At 38.2% G+C, this 15,199-nt stretch overlaps 1 protein-coding gene across 2 annotated transcripts in view; it reads right to left on the reverse strand.

The window, feature by feature from the left end:
• The window catches only part of PDCD10 (programmed cell death 10), a 39,553-nt gene extending 24,484 nt beyond the window's left edge, over nucleotides 1-15,069 (reverse strand). Inside the window, exons 1-2 of one of the 2 annotated variants that reach the window (XM_067737965.1) lie at nucleotides 14,611-15,069; nucleotides 14,069-14,233 (exon numbers count right to left, since the gene is read on the reverse strand). The gene's annotated coding sequence lies outside the window, so the exon portion shown is untranslated. The remainder of the gene's footprint in view (nucleotides 1-14,068; nucleotides 14,234-14,610) is intronic. The other variant, XM_067737964.1, reaches the window with a different exon arrangement.
• Nucleotides 15,070-15,199: the final 130 nt, after the last annotated feature.

Raw genomic sequence — 15,199 nt, forward strand, 5'->3', positions numbered from 1 at the left:
CAGGACCTGAATAATAAGCAAGAGCAAGCAGATAAATATCAATTCTGGCCCTGCTGTTCCTATTTGATTTCTTAATAAGCCATTTGGTAATCTGCTTTTCCACTTAAAAATTAACTGTGAATACCTTTTCATAATAAACTTGGAATAAAGAAGAGGGGCTGAAGTGCTGTCAAAATGAAAATGATGGATACTGGATGTACAGTATAAGTAGTAAATAAAAAGCATCAGTATCTATGAAAAAAGAAAGTGAAAAATAGCAGTACAGGGCCAACAACAGAACTTGAAGAGCTATTTCATTTTTTTTTTTTACCACATCAGTACAATACCACAGTATTGTACCACATCAGAAAATTTTCACTTAAAATATTTATGATTTAAGTCAACTGTCTCTCCCTCTGTATATATACATTTATTTTTATACATATAAATATATATATATATATTTATTTCTTGCTTCTTAAACTAACTTTACAGGACTATCAGCTACTATTTGTCATCAAAAAGATAATATTATAGCAACATTATGGGCTACATAGGTGGCTGGCCCACTCCACACTTAACCACCTTTTTAAATATTGTTCCTATGGGAAAATGTTCCAAAGAACCAATTTACATCTGGCCTTTTCAGAACACACGTTCACAAGCTGGGGCCAAACAGTTTCATTAGTGTTTACATGAGATTAAAAATCAACAATTCCAATAAGGCTTTTTAAATATTAAATTGTTCTGCTAATTTTAATTCAACTTCAAGTTAAAATATGCTGTCATTCCTTCTACATGCTTCTTCATTTGAAATGGTTTAATGGACAACCTGCCAATTACTCCAAGCCACTCCAATGCCAAACTCAGTCTTAGGAGTTTCTGCCCTGCACTACCCAACCAACCCACAGGAGTCTGTTCATTTAAAGAACTATACTTGGGTGTATCTTAAGGCTCAGAATCAGCATTTCCTGAAACAGCCTCACTTTACTCCATCTGGGCACAACAGAGCCAAAGCTATTTACTCACAAATAAAATGAGTGAACAAAGGGAAGTTCTTGGTATTGATGTATGCAGTTCTTGGGGAGAAACAGAAGCTTCCTAAGTAAAGTAAATTCTACACTTAAAAAATATTTGTAGGCAGGTCTATCTGTCTTGTTTTTCTCTATAGTGAAATCTAGTACTTAGCCCCCTTACATGGTCCTATATTCTTATAATCCCTTTAATTTCTCTCCCTAAAGAGGGGAAGTTTTATTTATTTTTGTTGGCTCTCCAAACTGTCCATAATATTTAGCTAAAAGAAGTCTGTTTATTCTAGCAGTAAACAGAACCCATGAGTTCATGTTACAGTTTACAAGTGTAGTTCTTTTTTCCAATAGCCATTACAGTCAGCATAGCAGGTACATAGTAGACACTTTATAAACGTTTGTTGAACGAATAAATCAGTGAGTTAAGAGATGGGCAATTTATAAGTTGAATCAGTCTTGCTAATACTTTTCAAATATCAAGGCTAGCAAAACAAAAACAGACCCAGAAATCTAAATAATTTTATTAACAAAGTCTGGACCCAGTTACATTTACCAGTTTTTACTTCTTTTGGCTATCACAAGCTCTTCCTACTATAGTAAGCTAAGAGAATATAAGCATCAGATAACTGCAAATAAAACCAGAATTCCAACAGAAATTTACATGAAAACCAAATAAAACCAAAGAAAATAAAACAGAGATTATAAATTCTAATGTCTCAATTTTATTAAGGCTACCAGGACGCGATCCTAGGGACATAACTGGTGTATAATTTAATAGTTCACAAAATTCTCAAAGTGCAAGCATCTCCAACATTGGTTAACCTTGCTTTACACATAAGAAATATCCAAAAAATCACCCAACTTTTAGCAGAAAGCAAAACTTTTCCTATGAGAAAGAGTGGAAGAGTGGTGAAGTTTCCAAATGTTGGATGACCTAAGGCATCACAATCACTTCAGGGCCTATTAAGAACACAAATCCCCAAGACTACTCAATCAGAATCTCCAAGAAAGGGTCAAGGAAGCTGTATTTTAACAGCCGGCCTAGATGATTCTTGTCAACAGAACCGGCTGGAAATCACTGGTATGGAAAGAACAGTGGCTAGAGTCAGAAAAAAGAGTTGCTAAGGCCAGTCTTGAGACATAGGTAAAATTAAGTTTGACTCAGTACCTGAGACAGGGTTTTTTGGTCCTGACTTTGTAGAAGTTTCACTTAATCACTGACCTTGTTTCCTCATCAGAAACAGAAAGGGGTAAAAATTATATCATCTTAAAGGCCATGGTACTCTAAAATTCAGTGATAATAAAATTTTATTACTGGTATCTCCTAAAGGTTCCAAAGTAATCTCGTGGGAAATTTTTAAAAAAGAAAGAGATCTCATCAGATCTTAAAAAAATTCACGAATTCCAATAAGGAGATCCTCTTCAATAGTTGGTTGATTCAGGGTTTCAAATAACTGACAACCCCTTGCTTTCTCTTAAGCATCCGGCATCACGAATCACACCCAGAAACTGAATTTATTCCAAAGTGGGTATAGATCAGTCTGGCCAATTCACATAGCTGGAAAGGTGGGCATCTGATATCACAACCTACCTTTTAGGGCCTTCTCATGCCAAAATATTGTAGCCACTTCCAAACAAGAGACAAAAGGTTTAGAGGAGGAAGCTAGGAAAAAGGCAGGCAGAGGAACAGGGTAAGTAAGAGATCCTACTTAGACCAAAATGAGCTTGAACCTTCAGGATACACCTACATCTCTCTCCTTCCTCTGCAAATTATATTTTCTATAATTCAAGGTCCTCCATTCTAACAGTTTTCTTCTTGAATAAGGTAACGTGGAACTCAATCTCCCTGAACATGCATTGCTGTCAGCTTAGTATTGATAGAATTTTGCATTTAGGGACCTCTAGGAACAATCTCTTCTTAATGGTAGGTGTAATATATTACATTTTGCCACTCTATCTGTTTACATGTATCAATTTTTTCTAGGCTTCTCCAAAATAATAAATGCACAATTTGTGCAGAGATATGTGAAAGGAGTGTAAGAACGATCTGAAAACATGGGCTCAAATTCTGTCATTATAAACCATCTTGTCTCTGAGCAAGTCACTTGACCTATCTATGCTTTAGTTTTTTAAGATGGACCAAAACCGAGCTGTATACTTGAAAGTGATATAATTAGACTGAAAGATGAAGTAATTTCTAAATCAAACCATAAAGCCTCTATATTAAATCACTTTAATTTACTAAGTTACTAAGCACTGTATTTTTGCACTTTTAAGTAACTATTTAAAGAAAGTATACAGTCTGCAAAGAATTATCACTTCACTGGAAGATCTGATCTCAGTCAGATTTGTAAAGGCACCTCCTCTGTTATACCACAATTTCCAGGAATCGGATACCACCAACTGTTTTTTTTTTAAAAAAAAAAAACAACAAGATAAAAAAGATATAATCTCTAATATCTCTGTACACATGACTGACCAAACAAGCATTTCCTGAGTTATTAAGAAATAATAGAAGTTCTAACTAAAACAACATCTGAAAATTAAGATGTTTTTGAAAATAGGTAACACTGGCAAATTAGCACACAATGACCCACGAAGGAAAAATGCCTAAATGTAAAATTTAGCAATTTAACTCCATTTACTTTATCATTCTTTGTTAAACTCCATACAGCTTTCACAGACAAGTGTTCCTTAACTATTAAGCAGATCTGGTTCTAAACATATACTTATAAATCAGTCATTTAAAACTTACTGTTTATTTTTCTATAGAGGGTTAAGTGAGGGTTAAGGTTCTAAGAAAGACTTCAAAGTTCACAATGTTACCTAAAGGAAAACAGTAATAGGGCTGTTTGAATTATACAGTGCCCACCCCCACCAATCCAGATTCACTTACTTGAGGTCAACTGCGGTCCAAAAATATTAAATGGAAATTTCCAGAAATAAACAATTCATAAGTTTTAAATTGCTCGCCATTCTGAGCAGCATGACATAATCTCACACCCTCCAGCCTGAGACCCCCAACCATAGATATTGTCTGCTCCCAACATGCAACCATTGACATCATCATGCTTGATGATCCTCCTTCTGACGTATCATCAGAAGGTCAATAGTAGCCTAACACTACATCACAATGCCTACATCATTCACTTTGCTTCATCTTATCACTCAGGCATTTTATCACCTTGCATCATCACAAGGGTAAGTACAGTACAATAAGATATTTTGAGAGAGACCATATTCACATAACTTTATTACAGTGCGTTGTTATAATTGCTCTATTTTATTACTAGTTATTGTTAATCTCTTGCTGGGACTTCCCTGGTGGCCCAGTGGTTAAGACTTCACCTTCCAATGCAGGGGGTGCAGGTTCGATCCCTGGTCGAGGAGTTAAGATCCCACATGCCTCATAGTCAAAAAACCAAAAACATAAAACAGAAGCAATATTGTAACAAATTCAATAAAGACTTTAAAAATGGTCCACATCAAAAAAATCTTAAAAAAAAGTCTCTTGCTAATTTATAAATTACACTTTACCACACATATGTATGTATAGGAAAAAACAGTATATAGAGGGGATGGTACTATCTGAGGTTTCTGGCATCCACTAGGGGTCTTGGAACCTATAGGCAGAAAAAGGGAGGGCCTACTATACTTAGTCAACATTAACAGCACTGTCATTAGTGAGATAAGTGACAAGCATAGTGATTGTAGACCCAGACTCGATTGGAATCAATCCTGGATCTACTACTTACTAGTTCTGTGACCTGGGGCAAGTTATCTAACTTCTCTGTGCTACAGTTTTCTCATCTATGAAATGAGAATAACAATAGTATCTGTCTCTTAAGGTTGTAAAGATTAAACAAGTTATTACAGATAAAGTGTTTAGAACAGTACATGGAACACAGTAATTATTTAATATTAGCTATTATGATTAAGTACATTTTAATCTAGTATGACAAGATCTCTTTCTAGAGGTCAGGTCCTCTGTACAATCAACCATCTAGCCAGGAGAGTCAAGGACTCTTGAAAACCAGATAAATGGGGGAAGATAAGTGATTGTAAACCTTAGAACAGCAGAACTGTTTTGTTTTTCAAATAAATTCTTTTATCAAATCCTAAATGTGAGATAAAACACACTCAACTGTGCATTTATTCAATACATGTATTAAGTAATAACTATGGTTTACCAGCCCTTCCTCTCACAGGAGCCCTTAAACACCTCTCTCCACAATTTGAGAATCACTGCTCTAGGGACAATCACTACACAAGCATTATGAACAAAGCATCGTAAGAACAAAGGTGAGTGGTCCGAATAGTAAGGATAAGGACTGGCAAAAGATATCCGGACCCAGATTTTTTCCATAATTCAGATAGTTCCAGATCTCAATTTCTCACCAGTAAATTTATCTGTACTGTTGTCACATGCTCATGCATTTAAGAAACCTAAATGTTAAGACCCTAAAATTGGGGCTTCCTTGGTGGTGCAGTGGTTGAGAGTCCACCTGCCGATGCAGGGGACACGGGTTCGTGCCCCGATCCGGGAAGATCCCACATGCCGCGGAGCGGCTGGGCCCGTGAGCCATGGCCGCTGGGCCTGCACGTCCAGAGCCAGTGCTCTGCAATGGGAGAGGCCACAACAGTGAAAGGCCTGCGTACTGCAAAAAAAAAAAAAAAAAAAAAAGACCCTCAAATTTTAAAGCGATAACAACCATTAGTATACATTACTATATATTATCTAGTCCAATCTCCAAATTTCACAATTTAGAAATAAAAGTCCCCAGAAATTCACATTAAGAAACTAGTCACAGATATTTTAAACAAATATGCAATTGAGCTACTATAACCTATTGTACAGGACATCTTAGTCTGCCAAACTGATCTACTTCTAGGCTCACCTGCCCTGCTCTTTGTGTCCTCCACTGGTCCTGCAGCTGAGAGCCAAGACCCCCAGACTCCACGCAGAGTGTTTGGAGATGGAAGCCAGTGGGAATGTGGCTCTGATTCAAGGTCGCCCTAGGGTACTCAGCAGCACAAGTTTGTGGATCTTCCATTTGCTGCTGCTGAGACCTCTGACTCACTCACTTTAAAAGTTACCTGCATCATGTCAGTGTAAGAACTTCCAAATTTGCGGGAGTAGCTTCTTAATACAGAAATCATAAAATGGACAAGTAATTAGGTTTTTCTACAGATGGACAGTACAGAGCAGTAGGTAAGTGCTTAGATTTGAAACAAAGGTCTAAGTTTGAATTTTGCTCAGGTGGGTGATATCATTTGTTATTTAATCTCTTTCTAAACTCAATGAGAAATTACTGGAAATAACGATTGAGGTACTCACCTCACAGAATTAAGAGTACAAAATGCATGTACTCATTACACTGTCTGACACACAATAAACATTCAATTCATATTATTAGTTATTAATGTTTTATTCAAGATTCTATGAACCTGACATGGCATCAGGAATGGAACTAGGGTGAGGCAAACCGGATGCCTAGAGCACAAAATTAAGGTCTCACCTGCCTGACAGAGAGTGAGCGCCTTCTTAAATTTTGTACCCTAGACCCTCCCTGCCTACCCTAGTCCTGTCCCTGCATAGCACACACAAGGATAGCCTAATACTGATATAACAATGCCATAAAGGCCACTTACATAGCATTTTTTTTTTTTTGCAGTACGCGGGCCTCTCACTGTTGTGGCCTCTCCCGTTGCGGAGCACAGGCTCCGGACGCGCAGGCTCAGCGGCCATGGCTCACGGGCCCAGCCGCTCCGCGGCATGTGGGATCTTCCCGGACAGGGGCACGAACCCGTGTCCCCTGCATTGGCAGGTGGACTCTCAACCACTGCACCACCAGGGAAGCCCCACATAGCATATTTTTAAAACCTTTTCTCCCCCACTTGCCAAAATGGAGGCATATATAAATTACTTGGGCCACCCAAAAAAGTTACATATATCATCCAAATCAAATTACATAGTTTAGGAATCCTTAAAAGAATGTGATCATCAAATGCAAGCCTGTGTTAAAATTACCTTTTATTCTCTTAATGTACATAGAGCAATTTAATAAAGAAAGCCGTGGCCCAGAAGTAGGCTCAGTAGCAGAGTGAAATCAAGATGTGATCAAAGATTTTCTCAAGATAAGCCATAAAGGGGGATAATCTATATAGGAAAACCAAAAGATAATAGAATCAAAAGGCTTGCTACCTCTGAATTAGCTGATGGGAAATGGGAACAACAAAAATAGCAACTGGCTTCTAAGATATTTCTGCACAACAGGTTCAGGAAAAAGGATACACGTCTCTTTGGTTGTGACAATCCTCAATTTTTTTTCCTATTCGAATGCCTAAATTTTTGTTAAATTCTGGTCTGAACAAAATTTAAATGAAAACATTTGTTGGAAGGCAGGAAACAAATCTGTTCCCTTGAATGTGTTCACTTATGCCCATAAAGTTCTTAATCTAGTGGTTCATGAATTAAATAATGCCTAACTGAACAGTCATTTAGCATTTAATTGAGGTACATCTTTTCATTTTCCCTTTTATTAGTATTTGTGATGTTTTAATTTCTCAAATATAATGCTAAAGCTTTCCTTTAAAACCCCTTAGAAATTCAATTAAACTCAAGCTCTCATACTGTCCCTATGTTCTCTATGCTTGGAAGTACAATGTAAGGAGACTGTACCACATGGGTCAGGCTTACCTGCTCTGTAACACTTATAATCTTATATACCTACTATCTTACTTAATGACTCCTTACTGCTTAAGGTTCTCTACAGTATGCAATGTATATTTTCTTATCTTACCTTATCAAATTTCTTTGCACCACAACACTGCCACAAAGCACTGAAACGTTGATAAAATTATTAGCCTCAGATGATAAATGGACTCTGACTCATTTGTTTACCAGTAGATGCTAATAAGGACAAGATTCTATCATGATGATGAACTTTAACCTCACCTTTAGCTCCCAACTGATCTCAAATAAAAATTCTATTAGTCACAAGAAGAAATAAGGGAGATAGAATGGTCTCTGCTTAAACCATACATACAATTCCACCTGACCTTCACTTGCAAAACTGTAATTCATTCTTCAAGGAAGCACACCAAAATTAAGGTAGGACCTCAGAAATCTCTCAAGTTTTGAAAATACTGCCAAAATGCCAATTTGATTACCGACGAAGGCATCCACAAGTATCTACTTCTGAATAAAAGACCATATTCAAAATGCTTTGTAATTAAATTAGAAAGCCTTGCAACAATGTGAACTGGTATAGGGAGCAATTGAAATCTGGAGGCCATGTCTGATTCATTTACCATTCCCAAATGCCTTTGGTTGCAGCAACCTAATGAAGTCTAAGAAGGCAGCAGATGTGTAACATCTTAGGATTTTGTCCTTCCTGAACTCCAAACTCCACTGGAGTTCCAGTTCATCCTGAAGACAGGATGGTTGAATAAAGCAGGAAGGCATGTTTCAGTGCCAGGGACCAGAAGGTAACTTAGAGAAACTATCATTTTCCCCCCTCCTATCAGCTCTGATCCAAAATTATCAAATGAATTGATGCATGTTCAAGTACTTAATATATCAGAATGGCTAAATGTCCATATGACGGTCTTTCCATCCCCTATTATCCACCAAATTATAAACACTGTAGAGAAGTTTTATTCTGTTCTCTATTTTCTAGTACCTAGCTCAGTACTCTATATAGTCAGTCTACATCAGCAACAGTGTTAGAGATGTGATGATGAAAAGCCAGATATAGTCCATGCCCTTGAGGGTGTGCAGTCTTGCAGGGAAGAGAGACAGTAAAGAAATAACATGTTAAGCTGCCACTTCACATAACTCCAGGGAGCATACCTGTGTCATACTATATATACACTTTTCTATGCAAATTCAATGAACATGCTGAACAATTTTTTTTGAAGAAAACAACAAAAAAGAGAACTATTGAAATAGGTAGGTGATCATAATTCCATTCCACGCATATAAGCCCCAGAATGAAAGAGATAAAGACATGGATCTGCTGCCCCCCCAATCAGACTGAGAGCCATAGTTGTCCCTCATGATGAGCAGCTCACCACACTGTGATTGCACATAATCACACAGTGATTATGTATTATAACGTACATATTTCTTTTCCAACATGATCTCTGAATAACAAGTTAAATACCTGATCCAGCACTCAAAGGAAAAGTAATTCTATTCCAATGCTAGAGGAAAAATGTGTTGACGCTCTGTTAGTTTCCAATGTGGTAACTTCCTAAGTGTTTTTTTTTAGAGTAAGCTTGAAGATAAGTAATTTTTGCCTGCCACACCGACCTTAGCATCTAAGATACAACTTTTCTGTAACTGCAACACTAACTGCCCTCCAATGGCGCTCAATCACTAACATCATTTTACTGCCATGATTAAAAATATGGTGTCTTAACTCGGCCAGCATGGATTCAAATCCTAATTCCAAGCAATAAGTAGTTGTGTGACCTCAGGGAGGTTACTTAGCCTCCCTGTACTTTAGTTTTCTCATTTACCTTGGGGATAATAGTGCCTCTACATCATAGGGTTGGTACAAAGAAGATTTAAGGCAATTTTATACATAATATATATTCAATAAATATTTGATAAATGAATGAACCAAAGTATCATTATTATGCAATCTAACTTACTTCTGGTAAACTTATTTCCAAAGGACTGGCCTAAGTAAACAGTAGTGACTACCACTTAATAGCTCTACTGCTGTTACCCAATAATTCATAAGCTTGCTGATAAAAAATCCTCTTTTCTTTCTTTCTTTTTTTTTAATAGCAACACCTGATTCTAGGCAACTGCATAGTGAGACTGAATATTTATTTCACTTTTTGGGTGGTTAAAAAAAAAAAAAGATTATACATACCAAAAATGTAAGGGTGACCTTGAAAAATAAAACTAATATTACATCCAAGATGCAATTAATTGTATAGCTAAAATGAGAAAACTGAATTCTTCATCTTCATACAGACGAAAATGGACCACCAAACTATACTGTTTACCTTTCTGCCAATAAATTATTTCTAACTGCTACAATAAAGATGCTTTCACTTTTTACATTGTGTGTGTGTGTGTGTGTGTATGTGCACGCGCAGATTGCTAAAACATAAATCTCTAAGACTGCAACTTTCTATAACATTTCAAATGCAATAATACACACCATCGATGACACTATTTAATATCTAAATCACTTCTGCAGTTTATATTATGGAAAAAAATTGTTTATCATGGAATTAGCTTAAAATTCTTGGCATACATTACCAATCATATCAACCTTAATAACCCAACAAGATATAAGAAGCAGTACTTCAGTTTTATCTTTCACATATTAGTATGCTAGGTCAATATCAATTTTTTATCCAAGATTCAAACAACATAGCGACTTACTTTTTAAAAATTAAATTTAGGACTTATCAAAGACTTACATTTAAAAATAAAAACTGGGAGCATTATCAAGTTTTAAAGCCAAATATCAGCAATCACTTTTCGACAATATCTTGTGGAAGAGTAAATGGGTAAATTCATGAAGGCAGGCAAAGCTACAGCAACACAGAGCTGTTGAATTTATTCTATGCCATTATTACAGTACTGTGAAAGATCAGAGAATTTGTTTTCAGGACCAAAACCTGACACAATTTTTTCCTGAATTTAGTCTGCATGTTTTGAAAATAATATTTTTACTCTCATAAGTATCTATGTTAAAGCAAATAAGATATTACCATAAGACTCACTGAAATATGAAAACTTTCAAGAAGCACAAACTATAAGCTCCTCTGAAATAAGTACTACTCAATTTTACAGTCACCTTGCCTAAGGCAGGTGACACTAAAGGTAAAAACTCGAAGGAAGATACTGTGGTTAAAAAATGAAACAAAACAACAAAGAAAAAAGGAAAATGCATGAATTTTGTTGAGGACAGAATGAGATACCATTAGGGAAGAACAGAATCCACTGAAAGTTAGTTTCTTCCACATCTGTATTCTGTTATAATGAATGTTGCTTGCGAAAGCAGGATAGTGACAAGGTGTCCAAAATGCTGTTACACAGAAATTTTGCTGTAATAGAAAATGATTCCTTTGCCATGTCCACAGAGAAAACTACCCTGATTTTACAGACCTCTAAGGAAGAACAAACATCTTTCTACAATTTATATTAAACTTCTGAAAATAACTCCTTTTTATTCAAAGGTAGGGAACATGTCTCCTTTATTAATTTCTGTATTTCTGCCCCTAGTAGAGTGCTGGAGGCACTGTGCATGAATGCACTTACATTTGTTCATAAATTCAGCAAATAATTACTGAGTAGTTAACTTTGTGTCAGACACTACTGTATAAGTAGTGAGGTAAGGCACATGACAAATGAGGGCCCTGCTCAGGTAGCTTACAATCTAGTGAGCAAGACAGACATTTACCAAATAAACACAGAAATAATTAAGTTCCTCTTGTGATGATGCTACAAAGAATTACAGAGTATGGTGAAGATATAGTGGGAACTTACTGTAGTTTGGGGAAGGAGGGGTCAATGGTCAGAGAAGGTTCCCCTGAGAAATAACATTTAAACTGAGACTTGAAAATTAACTAGGAGTGGGCCAGACTTGGGAAGGGGAGGGGAAGCAGCCCAGGCAGGAGGATGTAACACGTACAAAGGTCAGGAAAGAGCTTTTGTAGGTAGTAATTGAAAAGCACGGTAAATGAGAAAGGCTGGGGTTAAGGATGGAGAGTTAGATAGGAGACAAGAGAAACTGTGAGCATTAAACTGAGTAAGAGGGTAACAGTATTTGAATATTTAAATCATTTTAAGCCTTTTTCTCATGTAAAATAAATAATCTAAGGGAACTGAGTCTTTATTCCACAATATTAAATATCTATAGTCAGAAGACCTGGATTATGCCTTGGTCCCACCAGTTACTAGCTCCGTGATCTTGCACTTAACCAATCTGAACTTCTTTATTCTCTTTGTAAACAGGTACTCAATTATTTTACCTACTGGGAAACACAATGATAACACAACAGTCCTGTTCTTACAGATCTTACATCCTTAAAGAAAAAAAAATCATGTATATGGGACACAACCTAAGCCCTATAAGAGATGAGGTCCAAAAGTTCACACAAGGCTCCTGCAAAACCCAAAATGACAATAAATGTGGACACTGGTGAATTGCAAACTACTATAAAAATACAAGCGTACACATCATTCTGTGAGCCCTAAGTTATTCAATGTGCAGAGCTCCAAAATGACCACAGTACTCCAGCATGTGACTGAAAGATGATAAATACAATAGAAACATTATCCCGCCATTCCGTTACTCACCATTCGCCATTGGTGAAATATCAATACTATAATGAAGCTCAGAGATGAAGAGCAGTTGGTGTAGAATCGAACCAAGGACAAAAATTAACACTCACTAGACAAGTGCATTATATTAATTTTACTAATTTCCAAGTTTTCCTGGCTTTTGGTTCAAAAGTCATTCCACAACCTCCTAACTGCATGTCAAAAATAAGAACTCATTTCTCACTTCCTCCAACAAAAAGCAAATGCCTACATGGCCATATAGAAAATACTTTCACATTCTTGCTTTACCATAACTGACTCATATTCAGTTTATGGTCTATTTAAACTACCGCACCCTTCTAACACAGCACTGAGCCAGTTACCTCCACATAATTTTCCATTTGTTCAGTCAGTCTTCCTTCCTTGTCTACTGCATTACTTACTTATGGTACTAATTATTTTTTATTTTACTTCATTCTATAGCATCATACCTCTCTTTCATTTTAAAAGTCATATTAATTTCCAGACCATCTGAGTTTCAATCAAAGAGGAATGTAAGAGTATTTCTGATCCTATAAAGTGTTTTTGCATTCAAAAGTTAAACACATTGTGGATAATTTTAATAATTTCAGAGTACATTCAAAATACTGCCTATTTAAATGGTCAACTTATACAACAGTAAACCATGACTGATTACCTGCTATCAGTAGATACCCGATTTTTAGCTATAAACTTACCAGGAAGAGATCTTAATGTCAATGAACATACTCCTAAAATTCTATTAAAGAACTGTCTAATAATAATATATGTGAACTGTAATTATAATTGGTCACAACAATGGGTAAGACTGGAACAAGCACACTGCTTTCTGCTCAATATAAAACACAAATGTCCATTTTTCCATTCTTTAATATAAAATAAGGATGAGTTAAAACTCATAGATGATGCTAAGAAAAATAGAATATACAAGAGCCTGATGCTATTAATTACACACACACACAACACACACACGAGCCAAGAAAATGAGGGGAAGTAAATAAAAATCAACAAAAATGTGATGCTACCTCCAAGAAATGCAACGTATCTTCTTTTCTAGTAATGAGCACAACTAGAAATAAACTCTTTCTTGCTGCTGCATTATTTGAAAAAGTGTAAAATAAGTTTCGTGAAAGAATCCTAATCCCATTGTTCTCAGCTGAAAGTAAAAAAACAGAGTAAAGACTAAGGTAGAAAGGGAAAGGAATATCTTTCACCAGTAAGGATGAGCTGCATTGTTACCTGACTTTCTCCTGTCCCATCAACTACCCTTTAAAATGGTAGCACAGTCCATCATTTAATATACCTCTAATAAAAGGAAAAAATAGGTAAGTTGAAACTGATTCTTCTTATTTTTCCAACAGGTTAGAGTGCGTGCTTTTCTTTTGCTGAGGAATTTCTCTCCAGCTCAAAGAAACTCTTCACCTCACAGATGGCTTCTTAGAAATACCTAAAATTCATTACTTTGCAACTTCCTCCACCCTCTTCAAAAAAAAAACAAACTCCCTACTCCTTTCTGGTGCGGCAGCTCCGATGCAGAAGCTGGATTAAAACTAGATTAGATTCAGACGATCTGTCCCTACGTGTGTGACCTTGGGCACGTCATTTATCCCCTCAGTTTCCTCATTAGCATCCAACTGTGAATGCTCTTTGAAAACAGTAAACAGTAAATACATCTTAGGAATTACATCTTTATAGCGTTAAGCTTTTCTACTTAGGGTAAAATTACCTCCTTAGAGGGACCACGTCATGAAACTGGTACTGAATCCGTAGGTCTCTGTCAACATTTGACTCTTCTACAGTTCTCCTCTTCCCTCAAAGGGCATAACCCGAGTCACCTCAAAAGCAGACTCCAAGCGCCCCTTCCCTCCTCCACTCCTTCCCTCTCCTATTTCTAAAGCAGGGGGAAAACAGCAGCCTCACCTCCCCGCCCCAAGCCACACCTTCAGAGGACCCCACCCCAGGCACATCCGCCCTCTCCCTCCTCCGGGGGCACCAGAGGCCAACCTCGCTCTTCCCCTCCCGCCCCCACCTAGAGAAGACTTCCTGGAGGCGTTCAGGCCCGAGCAGGGCAGGCGGCATTTACAAACCCGCCTTACGCCACTCGCGTAGGGTAACCTCGCTTACGCCCATAGGGCCCCGTTCCCAGCCCCGTCCGCTCCGCCTGCCAGAACCAAGCCCGAGTGCCTCAGCCACGACCCCCGTGTGACCCCAGAGCTCTTCTGCTCCGCGCGGGACTACGGTGACTGGGACAGAACAGCCACACCTTACCGGCAACTGAGGCAATGACTTCACTTGCCACCTTTGGAGCCCTCTTCAACTCCCAGATCAATTCACTCCGGCGACGCCGGAAGGACCCGAGAAGAACCAGGCGTTGTCCGGAATCCTGCCCTGCCGGAGTCGCGCAGGGGCCTATGGGGACTCGTAGTCCCACTCGCCGGTGTTGTCGGCAATTCCTGCACATGCAAGACTACAATTCCCGTCAAGCCATGCGGTGGAGCCTTAGGCGATGGGTGGGGACACTTTTAGCCAATAGTAGGAGAGTTCCCTGTCTGTGCGGGAGGAGGTGAGAAAAAGAGAGAGGGTGCACGGAAAGAAGAGGAAGGGAGGGGTCAGCTCTCACCTGCGCCAATCAAGATGCAGGGTCGGCCCGGCAGGCGACTCACCCATTGTGGGGGCGGGCTAGCGGAGCCGAGGAAGGAAGCGGGGCGGGGGGAGAACTCCCAAGTGGGGAACGTGGGGCGGTCGAGCTGCGCGGGCGGAGAGGAAGCCGCGGGAATAATAGGCAGGATGGAGGGAGGGCGCGGTGTGAGGATTCACCCTGGCTGGAGGAGCAGTTTCCCCGAAAGCGGCCAAGCAC

Source organism: Pseudorca crassidens, chromosome 5 (genome assembly GCF_039906515.1).
Source record: "Pseudorca crassidens isolate mPseCra1 chromosome 5, mPseCra1.hap1, whole genome shotgun sequence".
Taxonomy (NCBI): domain Eukaryota; kingdom Metazoa; phylum Chordata; class Mammalia; order Artiodactyla; family Delphinidae; genus Pseudorca; species Pseudorca crassidens.